We start from the raw sequence: 12529 nt of genomic DNA, 5'->3' as shown, positions 1-12529 counted from the left end.
TCTATTCTCAAAGACAAATATTAAAGTATCCTGGAGACATGAACATGTATCGTCATTACGATCCAATTTTTTTCTTCAATCCTTAGAAAAATAAAAGCTTCATTGCTGCTAGCAACAGAAATTTCATTGAGTATAATACTGATATGAATACAAAAGCAGAAAGAATCCTCCTGGCAAGCGTTGCTCTTTAAGGTAAGGATAGGCAACATATTGAATTAAAGTAACGTACGTAATATCCTCAGGAACTTTCCTAATTATGTTGCAGCAGTACCAAAGACACAAACTGTACTCCGATATATATATATATATATATATATATATATATATATATATATATATATATATATATATATATATATATATATATATGGACAACACCAAATTTACCTTTTACAAAGCTATTCAACTTGTAAAGTATCTATGAAATTTTAAGCCTGAAGCTCAACCATTTTTGTTGAAAGTTCAGCTTACGAGAAAGTTTTAGTGTGTAAACTAAAAGCTCTTGTTAAGTGACAATATTAATTAAGATAAACTACACAGATATCGAATAAACTTTCAGTATATTCAATCATTGATGAAAATAATATGTTGGTCTTTGGATTTGGAGAACATTCCATAATTATCTTATGCCTTTTGAAATTAATTACATTCCTTCCCTCTTAGCGAATCCTGCTTGCCAAGTGGGTCTAGCGACTCAATTCTATCAACTTTACCGTCAGTTGTATCGAATGTAAGGGTGTACGATAAGGCTGAGGGCGTATCGAATTTTGGGAGTGAAAATTTATCGAGTTGTCATTGGTTACTCGAAACCGTTCGAATATTTGAAATTTTCGAAGTTTCAGGTATTGTTGACATTTCGAGTATTATCAAAGTTTCGGGTATTACCGAAAGTTCGAATATTATCGAAGTTTCGAGTATTATCGAAAGTTCGAATATTATCAGAAATTTGGGGTATTTGAAAGTTCTATTGTTATCAAAATTTTAGGTAATTTTGAAAATTTGATTATTACAGAAAAATCGGGTACATTCGAAACTTCAGATATTAACTAAATTTCTGGTATTCTCGAAATTTTGTTTTTTTATAGAAATTTCGAGTATTATCCATTAGTATTTCAAAATTGCAGGAGAGACTAAAGTGGAGGGCAACAATATGATGGTAAAAAAGAAAATACGAACACTTGCAAAGTGGCGGGTCTAGCTTGTTTCTCACTCACATGCAGCAAGTATTTGATGGAAAGAGATCTTTAGTAAAGTAATGAAATTTAGTTTTCTCTTACCGTCACAGTATTCATCTCTCTTTGATTGTAGTTAAAATTTAATTTCGTTGGATAACTTTAAACTATTCTAAAACATATCAATAATTTGGTGTAAAACCTACCTGCTTCACATAATGTACATAATACCATGAGTCTATAAAGAGGAAACAAAAAATGCTGAAATATGAAGTATACTATTGAAAGGTATTAAACGTCAGATTAAAAAATGACAGTAGAAGATTATAGTGGTAATCTTTTACTGTAAAAAATCGCTGTGTTATTTCAACAACATGCCTATGTGTTAACGCGGTTGTGTTAAAATGTAACACAAACAAGTAGTTAGGACAACTCACTCTCTGTTTGGAGTTGTGTGTCAAATACCGGTAGTTGAAATGACACATAGCCTGTGTGTTGAATTAACACAATGTAGGATCTTCGGTGTTGTTTTCTGCTTGATTCCCAAATATGTTGGGCATCTAATTATAAAGGCTTATACTTAAGCTACAGAGAAACACAACAGAAAGGAATATTTAAGGTGGATCTCCACCCGGAAGTCAGTACATATTTTAGCTCATTCCCTTAACTACTGCGCAATGAAACATTACATATTATAAATATTGTACTATAAGATAGAGTTATGTTTCTGCTACAACACATGACACTTGATTCATTTGGTTGTGCCTTCTGATATCAGAAAATGTAACAAATAAATACTTAACAATATTTGATTTGTTTGACAATGAGCACACAAGATGGCACTTGCTGTTAGATCTTACTAGAAGTGCTCATTTTTATGAAATGTTTATTTGTATATGTAAAGTATGTTAAAGTAATATTCTTATTACGAAATAGATATATTGTTTGATCGTTTCTTGTGTTATGTTTCACATTTTATTTGAATATTAATTTGTATTGAAGGAAACAGATTTTAAGTAGGAACTTGCGCAGAACGCTATAATGCGTTGTTGCCAAATGTGTACGTTTACCGTGGTAGTCACAATAAGGAAATTCCTGGATTGTAGCGTTGCAGTTCGAGAAGCGAAACTTAGCTGTGAATTCTGGTAAGAGTCGAAAATTAATTTCCCCAGTAAGTATCCAAGCAGAATTCCATGATAAAGTCCTTTGTTATCTGGCATAAGAAAACACTCGACACTATCTGGCAACGCAACGCTAAGCAATCAGTGTTTAGCATAGCACCGAAAACACCTAGTGATCCACCTTAAACAAATCAAGGTATTCACAAAATTTCAACATGCAAACCGCGCGATGTGTTCTCAATTGTTTTACATAATGTCTCTGAAGAAATATGTCAACAGCGAGAAACAACACCGTATAATATTACTGTGTCACTTCTATACTGCACTAGAGCTCTTCAGTCAACACCGGGGACTATATTTCAAAAATGGCGGAAGAAACAATCATATTATAAAGACTACAAGCAATCATATAGGTAAGAGTTTCCTATTTCGTAGTGACACAGAAGTGGAGTCAAACTAACACAAAAACGGTGTTAGTGTGGTGGTCTGGCCTTGAATTTTAACACAGGGGGTGTTGAATTGACACCAAAACGGTGTTACTTATATGGTTTTGACCTTGAATTATTCTATGACAGATGTTTTGTTGAAATAACTCAAGGAGTGTGTTATATTGATACTTGACATGGTGTAATATTAACAAAAAATAATTAACACACAACACACTGTGTTACTTTCTTCGTGTTGGTGCAACACCGCTACAAAGTAACACTCAACATTTTCCCCACACTACTAACACTGACATGGTGTCGAATCAGCACTGAAAATACTAACACAGATCCGAATTTAACACCACTCAACACCAGTTGTGTGTCAGAAACGTAATACACATCTGTGTTAAACACACCTGCGGGGTCTGTGTTGAATTAACACCACATAATGGTAGTTATTCTGGAACCACTGCCCTGTGTTAAAATTGAGTTGAATTAACACAACCACTTTTTACTATGTAGTTAAATAAGTAGTAGTAATATTGATAGAGAGAAAACAATAATATCAATAATGGCCGTGACATCGCGAATACGCTGAAAATAACAAATACTCGGATTCAAAGGAGTTTCCCTTGTCGTAAAACATCCAAAAAACAAAAGTGTATGATGAAAGCAAAAACGAACATTTTCAAGTTAGTTCAACCAAATCGTACAATCTGTTCGAAAGTTATCGTCAGACGTCACGTACAAACAGACAGCGCGATATATAGGCAGCTTCGCACCCAAAATTCCCAAAGTTTGTTTCAATGATACTCTAAGTTTAGATATTACACGAAATTTCGACAATTTCAAATACTCGATGAGTTTCGAGTGCCGAATAATAAATTTTCAAAACTTAAGTTCGATAAGTCTTCAGCCTTATCGAACTTCAATACCTCTAGTTATATCAAAAGCTGTCTCCATCCATCCAGAAGTTTAACTTAAATCCACGAAACCAGATGCAAAATTCTCTTTTTTTCTGCCTGCACTATTGTTGGCGTAATAGGTAAAGTGGCAGTTTGTAGACTAATGGGGTCATTGATTCCAATCCTGTTCGGGTGATTGTTGTTTTATCTTTCATTCTCCTTCTCTCTCTCTCTCTCTCTCTCTTTCTTTCTCTCCCTTCCCAGATATACTACTTAAGCTTTGTACGTACATAAACATTGGCCTTAAAGGCATATGTGAAGAAATTTTTCTTTCACTTCATTTCAAGGGAGGCAACTTATAAAATGTACACCCTGCATATATGTAGTACACATTATGTACACCTATGATAACTTCGATAGCATTGTTTCTTCCAAGCACTCCAATAATACCTATCTTATCAAAATATTCAAACGACTCGATAAATTACGATCATACTGAGATCTTTCAGTATTTACTTTTTTCAAACAATTCGAGACTCACAAACAGTTCGAGTGTCTCAAAGTTGTCGAATGCTTCTAACATTTCGAACGTCTCGAATACTTTGAGTGCCTGGAACACTTCGAGAGCCTCGAACACTTCAAGTGTCTAGAACATTTCGAGAGTCTCGAAAGTTCGATAATTCGATAAAATTAAAATCCTTAATCTGCGAAACAGTTTTAAAATTTGATTGGATTGTTATCAATTACTCGATAATTGGAAGAGCCCTAATCGAATGTCGCTAAAATTAATATCTTGCTGAATAAAATTTAACTACTAATTAACAGAATTGTACGTTTTCCCAACCTATGTGATAGTTCATCGCAATACGGTAGTTCAATTAGATTAAGATTTCATTTTTTAAGTAGTTACTTACTGATTTGTGAACATAATCGCTTCGTGTTCCTGAAGTGGAAAGTCAGAATTATGTCTTGCACATTTTAGTGATCAGGAATAAATTTAGTTTGGACGAGAACGGAAATATAAAGGTAACTAAGAACGTTCTGTCGCTTTTGCATCCACCACTTTCGAACATGGATATGTCACCTAAGACGTACCTCGAAGATTAAATATAGTCCCCATCAGAATCGGCGATCTTCTGCCAACGTTCAGGAAAGTCATGGATTGCATCGCGGTATAACTTGGTGGGCCATGATGCGAAGAAAGTATCAAATGCATTTTGGACCTCGACTAGGGATTTGAACTGGCCTCCTCTAAGATGGTTTTCCAAGTAACGGAACAGGTGATAATCGGACGGTGAAATGTTCTGGGAGTATGGCGGATGCAATTGTGTTTCCCATCCAAGACGTAGAATGGTGTCACAGGTCGTCCTAGTCACGTGGGTCTTAGCGGTGTCCTGTAACAGGGGGACCCCTTAGTGATTCAGAAGTGCTGGCTCCAGAGTTTTGAGTGTTTCTTGAACGCGGCTCAACTGTTGACAGCATACAGTTGCATTGGTGCTCTGGCTAGCTGGTAGCAGTTTTCGATGCACGATCCGCGAGTAGTCCACCAAAAACACAGGAGTAATTTCCATTGGTGCAGTGCTGGTTTCGGCTGTTTGGGAAACGGTTCATGCGATGCTAACCAATGATGACGATATCGTGGAGCTTCGTAAAGGACCCACTTCTCATCACATGTCAACACCCTGTCCAGAAATAACTCCCTCCTCAAACGAGACAGCAAAGAAACGCATGTGTTCCCTTCTGTCCCAAAATCAAATCATGTGGGATCTATCGACCCAACTTGTAGTGCTTCCCAAGTTGATGAAGGTGCTACCGAATGTTTTCTCCACTCAAACTGAATTGTAGTCCCAGTTCCTTTCATACCTGTCGCCTCAATTACTACCTTAAGATCTTAATTTTGTACATGTGTTTGTCTTCCGGCACGGGGTGCATCTTCGAGTGTTTCGTCACAATGCTAAACTTGTTAAACCACTGCTGCACTGTCCGTGTAGTCACGATACCCTCAGCAAAGACCTGGCATATCTTCCGCGCCGCTGCAGCGGCGTTTGACGCTAGTTTAAACTCGTACAGTATATATGCTTTTACGATGCACTCTGGACGCCATGTTCATTCTGCCCTTACGCAAGTTCACGGTGTAACTTAACTGCCAAAACTCGGTAGTATGTTGGGTATGCACACACAAACAACTGGCTTTTATATTATGTCCATTCGCATTCAAGTCACGGTGTGAATGCCAATGGAACACAAATCTCCACAAAGAACGACAGAAATTTCTTGGTTACCTTTATAGTAACATTTTGCTATGCACTCCTTTATTATGGAGTAATTGCTGCTTTTCTCTTTCTACGTTATTTTAAAATACAGAATTATAAATGCTAATTTTACGCTATTTACTACAATTGGATGACATTTTGATAAACTGGATATATTTGTTTCTGGAGAACTGTATATCGTGAGAGTAGCATTGCATTAAAGCAGTTTTGTGGACTACATTGAGAACGTCATCTCAGATTTCTATACCATCTTAGCACCAAAAGTAGTGAATTAGACTTAAAAATCTCTTATTCGGACTTCTATATGTTCAATGACCCGTAAAGATAGCGTAATTGAGTTACTAGGTGGAATGGGTTGGTATTGAACCACATACAGATATGCAGATACTTTAATTTCGTAAATACACCTGCAAATAGTATTGAAAGCTTGTTTGGTATGTGCCATTGCACTGAATTGTATGGAAATGGTTAACCTTCTTTTGCAGTTTACTCGAAAGTTTGAATATGTAAAATACGACGTGCCATTTGGTTTTACGAGCAGCTCTCTCTCTCTGTCACACACACACACACACACACACACATATATATATATATATATATATATATATATATATATATATATATATATATATATATATATGGTGTTAATGAACTATACCGACAAACTGTATAAGGGGATTCCTCACATCAAAATAAGAGAAAAAGTTCATATAGACCTATGGAGAAAAGAGCAAAATTTCAAAGCTAGGGCTATCCAAAATCGCGAAAAACCAAAATTTCACTAGGTCCTATTTTGAATTCCAGAAACTGTGGATTGTGTTTCTCATCAGCGTAAAGGAAACCACACATATACAATCCAAAAGTGCATATTTCATCAATAAGAGGGTATTCCCTACTGGGTGTGATTGTCAGATATTTTTTCAACAGGGTTTTCAGATATACCCTGATTTCAAGAAGGGTCCAAAGTAGGCAGGAGATAAACCTTGACAACAATGGACATCCAATGCTTCGGAGAGATGGCAGAAGTGTTAGAAACCGGGAGCTCCATGTTTCTTTGTGTTCGGAATAGCGTGTGATGATATGTATTTCGTCAGGGTATATTTCACGTTTTCTTCATTTATAAGCGTGAAAGAAAATATCCCGAGTACGAGAGACCGTGCTGCTGACGATCCTTAACACTTCCGCAATCGCGCCAAAGGATTTCGTGTTCACTGCTGTCAAGGCTTATCGTTTGCCTACCTTGGACCAATCATGAAATCAGAGCATATCTCAAAATTCGGTTGATGGCATGTCTGGGAATTTCACCCTGCAGGGAATAATCTGTACACCCATTAAATATTAATGAAATATGCATTTTTGGATTGCATATGCGTGACTTCCTTTACGCTGATAAGGACCACCATCTACAGTATCTCGAGTTCGAAATAGGGCCTCTTAAATTTGTCTTTTTTGCGACTTTGGAGAGCCCTAACTCTGAAATTATGCACTTTTCGCCATAGGTCCATACTAACTGTTTCTCTTCTTTTGATGTGAGGAGTCACCCCTTAAGGTGTGTCGGTATAGTTCATTAACACCCTGTATATATATATATATATATATATATATATATATATATATATATATATACTAGTATTGGATAGCAGGGGGCTCCTCCCCCAGTCTCCCACGTTTGCTCGCCCTTCCGGCCACGCATAGCTTAAACCCACAATTCTAACGAATTTATAGTTGTTTTTTTTCCTATTCCAACTATGTGAATTTTTTATCCCAAGAAAACATATATTTAAATAGCATTAAAATTCCTTCATCCCTGTTTACACCCCTTAAAAATTATATTTAAAAAAAATATTCTTTTGGGAATTTTCCTGTTAGTCCCGGAAGTCTACAATCGTGCCAAATTTCATCATTCTAATCCTGCATGATGTCCCTAAAAATATTCACTTTTGTCATATTTTCTGTCAGTCCCCAAAAGCTGCAATCATGTCAAATTTAATCATTGTAGCCCTACAGGAAGTGTCCAATAATGTTACAGGGTATAAATGACATTGAATAGATTTTTCAGTTCCCCATAAAACCACTCGAAATTTGGAAATTTTTATTTTTACAGATTTTCTTAGGCAATGCTAACAAAAATGTACAAGCATACCGGATTTGAAGTTTTAATTCTAATTCCAAGTACGGAAAACATGATATTATAGGTAAGAAAAAGAGCCATTTAAGTAATACGGGGAAATTTTTTCATCCCCCTTTAGACCACCTAAAAATTAAAAATATCCACTTTTGTTAATTTTGCTGTCGGTTAGTACCGGAAAGTTAGAAACATGCCAAAATTCAACTTTCCACGTCAACCGGTAGTACCCCTTTAATTATAGTCAGTTCATGTAGTTATATATATATATATATATATATATCTATATATATCTATATATATATATATATCTATATATATATATATATCTATATATATATATATACAGGGTGGGCCATTTTAATTAATCCACGGAAATATCTGAAAAATGATAAAACATAGAAGAAATTTTTGATGTGCACGTTATATATTGCTAAGGGGGAAAACCAATTCCGCCAAAAGTACCCCTCCCCGCCCCCCCTAAATGGGGGTAACGGGGGGTAACTTTGAAATGTCAAATGGGAACATGGGTCGAGTAATATCTCGTTCGAAAGGTCTTGGAAAACTAAGTAACGCTGTACCAAAAGATGTTTCATATTGTGCACCAGTTTCAAAAGGGCCGCCATGATATAGTTCGGAAACTCCAGTACCCGTAGTATGAAAACCATGGAAGGTAAATGAATGGAACAAAATTGAAATACGTAAAAATCACAGGGCATATCGAATGGTGTGGTCCCTGTGATCCCAGTGGCCTCCCTGTAGGGGTCTTGGGGGCTAACTTCAAAATTTCAAATAGTAACATGAGTCGAGTGGTACCTCGTTCGATAAATCTTGCAAAATCAAACATCTTGCAGGAGAAAACGATTGCGGTGAAATGGCGGTGTTCTCAAAAGGCCGCCGAAACATAGTATCCGTGTCAAAGAAAAGGTTTAGTACCCGTAGTATGAAAGCGATTGGAGATAAATATACAGAAGAAAACTTGGAGTAGCTAACTGACGTAAGGCACATCGAGAGGTATTGTCGGGGTGACTCCAAGGGCCAACTGAAAGGTATCCGGGGCCAACTTGAAAATTTCAAATAGCAACTGAAAGCGAGTAACATCACGTTACATAGACAAATTAGTATCAAAAAGCTTCTGGAAGAATATTTTCGACATGAGACACCGTTTTCAAAATGATCGCCAAGACATGGTGACTGTGTCTAAGAAAACGTCTAGTGCCCATAGTATGAATACGGTTAGACATAAATGAAAATAACAAAAATTAAATAGGAAAACCACGAAGTCGTTCCAAGGCTCGAGAATAACACAACAGAGATAAAAATATTAGAGCAAAATTGCCATAACGTATAGAGAGATCTCCAAGTCCTGCAAAATAATCTCTCTACGCTCTGTATCTGAGTGGGGTGGAAAGTAACAGTGAAAGTTCAAATGAGAACTCTACTATAATTCGCAAATTAAGGCTACCTTACAAATAGGTATGGTGTGGTTGAAACATTTGTTTGTAAGGATGACGCTGTAGTGACTAAAAAAAAGTGAAATTTTATTTGAATGGTAACGCATATCTGTATGACTGAGTATGATTTGATGCGAAAACAGAAGAAACGTTATACGAAAGAAGTTGTCGAATAATACAGTAGCTGGAACTAACAAACGTGTGAATTTGCTAATGTCCGTCGCCACAGAAACTTTTATGCAATGCGTGCTGGTTATTCGGAAAGCATTTCGGGGATATACGTACGCACCGTTTCATCCCTGAAGCTCACAATATGACATGAGTGCTAATAGTTAATCAAAATGTAAATATGGCCATCCGCACTAACTCTGTGCATCAATCCTGCATGAAGTCCTATCCATGAAGTCTGCCTTCCAAACAGCATTGGGTAGGTCAAGCGTACGCCCGAACCGTTGTCCGGTCGGACATTGAAATTTTGAAGTTAGCCCCCAAGACTCCTTCAGGGAGGCCGCTGGGATCACAGGGACCACACCATTCCATATGCCCTATGATATTTACGTATTTCAATTTTGTTCCTTTCATTTACCTTCCATGGTTTTCATACTACGGGTACTGGAGCTTCCGAACTATATAATGGCGGCCGTTTTGAAACTGGTGCACAATATGAAGCATCTTTTGGTGCAGCGTTACTTAGTTTTCCAAGACCTTTCGAACGAGGTATTACTCGACCCATGTTCCCATTTAACATTTCAAAGTTACCCCCCGTTACCCCCATTTACGGGGGGCGGGGAGGGGTACTTTTGGCGGAATTGGTTTTCCCCCTTAGCAATATATAACGTGTACTTCAAACAGTTCTTCTATGTTTTATCATTTTTCAGATATTTCCGTGGATTAATTAAAATGGCCCACCCTGTATATATATGTGTGTGTGTGTGTGTGTGTGTGTGTGTGTGTGTTTGCTTTTGTGTGTTTTGTAAAGTGACTTTCAGTGCTAAAATTAAATTGAATTTTAGTAAGGCATTATGTCTTACAGATTCAACACAGATGAATGACAAATTCTCGTGAACAGCGAGAGAGAAAACGGACGGTCTGGCTCGAACTCGTTAACAAGATGTAGCAAAATTCCCACTTCTCCTTTAATGTGTGAAAGGAATTCGTAAGTTAAGTGATTTTTTTTTTAAATCAGGTTGCAAAGGTAGCGAATTAACTTTAGGTTGTGTAGGAAATATAAGCGTGTTTTTTTTTTATTATTTGTTTGTTTCTTTAAAATATGTATTACGGAAGAGCAAATCTTACATCCAGAGAAATTATTACCCTTGATTCAGCATCGAATCTAATAAATCCTTTCATATTTAAAGTATTACTCTTTGTGTCATATTGACTTTTGTTGCTTAGCTCATGAAACATGTTGTACAATACGCGTTCCAACAACTATTTTACCGTCTTTTGTACAAAACAAGCGGTCATAAATATTGTACACGTTACATGTCATGTAAGTGAGAAAATAAACTTTCGCATCTAACATAAAAAGAGAAACATAACAAAAAATCACAATAGGAGCTAGTAGGTAGAAAACATGAACAACTTGTATGCGTAATCTTTCTCCCAGATGACATCATCCGTGGTTTAGGTGTGCGGACCACACTATACGTTCGTTCGTTCTTACCCTAAAATATGTTTTAAATGGTAATGACAATTCTCTTCCTAGTGAAAAATGAGTAATAATAATAATAATAATAATAATAATAATAATAATAATAATAATAATAATAATAATAATAATAATAATAATAATAATAATAATAACAATAATAATAACTTTATTTTCAGTGCCGTGTACAGCTCATTCGCAAAAATACAGCACTATGTTAAAACCATTATACAATCATTTAAAACAGACCAGAAAATTTGTGATATAGAATGAATATTAGCAGGTTAAGACCCTTGTCAGAAGTTTAATATGTTCGCATCACAAGATTAAAGCTGATTATAAAATAAGATTAAAATGCATACAGTCAATATCATAAAATACTATTTACATAATTATGGAAATTAAAGCTTCATTTAACTATCATTTAAATAATGAGTCAACCTTGCTTAAAATTTCCTATCCTCTATGTAAAAGATCCTGGTTACCTATTGTGCATTTCCACATAAAATATTGGTTCTTTCAGTAAAATGTTATAACTAAAGATATTATGAAAATATATAATAACAATAAAACCTTGTCATAAAGCTAAAACAGTTTAATCTTTGGTAAAAGTATAATTAAATAAAATAATTGCTCTATTTTTTCTCCCAACATATGTTCATTTTAAACTGTTATAGGACATTGTCACTCTTCTCAATATTTCACGTTTTGAATTTAGTGCTACCAATGTCGACTGACTTCTTACACTATAACACGGCTCTCTTATTCCTATATTTTCCAAGCAGTGATCGCTGCTATATTTATTATCCAATACCATTTGAATAAAGTATTTATCCTTAAAATTTCTTCTTTCTGCTAGAGATTGAAATCCCCCAAAAATTAACCAATATTCATACTCGTGTGAATAGTAGTACTTTTTTTCATTTTATAACATAGTAGTCGTATAAAACATTTCTGTACTGCTTTGAGTTTGTTAATAAGTATAATAGACAACTGTTCCAAACGACTGAACCAAATTCAAGTTTGGATCTAACAAGTGTCTTATATAATTGCACATAAGAACTACCATTTGAAAAATCAGGCCATTGAATAAAGATAAAAACCTATTGTTTTTCTCGTTGATTGCACTAAATCATTTATGTGATTACTAAATTTCAGTTATCTGTCATAAATAATGCCAAGATCTTTAATTTGTTCTACTTTGTTTTTTTCTTACTGCATGAATTTTATGTTTGCTGACAAAGTATTGAGTTTTATTAGTAAATGTCATACATATATCTAGTTTTTCCAGAGTTAATTGTTAATAAATTATTTTTGCACCAATGATTTACTGCATCTAAGTCTTTCTACAAGAGGTAAATATCATACTCATTATTAACTATTCTAAAGAGCTTTATGCC

The sequence above is a fragment of the Thermobia domestica genome, chromosome 6 (assembly GCF_964235325.1).
Source record: "Thermobia domestica chromosome 6, izTheDome1.hap1.1, whole genome shotgun sequence".
NCBI lineage: Eukaryota > Metazoa > Arthropoda > Insecta > Zygentoma > Lepismatidae > Thermobia > Thermobia domestica.
The sequence above is the reverse complement of the archived record's forward strand: the minus strand, read 5'-3'. Positions refer to the sequence as shown.